The sequence below is a fragment of the Cherax quadricarinatus genome, chromosome 30, assembly GCF_038502225.1.
Source record: "Cherax quadricarinatus isolate ZL_2023a chromosome 30, ASM3850222v1, whole genome shotgun sequence".
In the NCBI taxonomy this organism is placed as follows: Eukaryota; Metazoa; Arthropoda; class Malacostraca; order Decapoda; family Parastacidae; genus Cherax; species Cherax quadricarinatus.
Window position 1 is genome coordinate 16,988,316 of NC_091321.1, and position 218 is coordinate 16,988,533.

Genomic DNA, 218 nt, shown 5'->3' on the forward strand with positions numbered 1-218 from the left:
TCTCAGTCACTGAGTACAACAGTCAGTGCAGCTGCGAGGGTTCAGCGCTGATAAACCTAGAGACATTTGTGTATCTTTCAGTGTATATTCACTGATATGTTTATATCACTTAGTGTACATGCACTAAGATACGAGTATCTCTTGGTGTACATATACTGAGAGGTTGGTATCTTTTAGTGTATATAAATACTGAGAGGTGAATTTGCTAGTATATATAC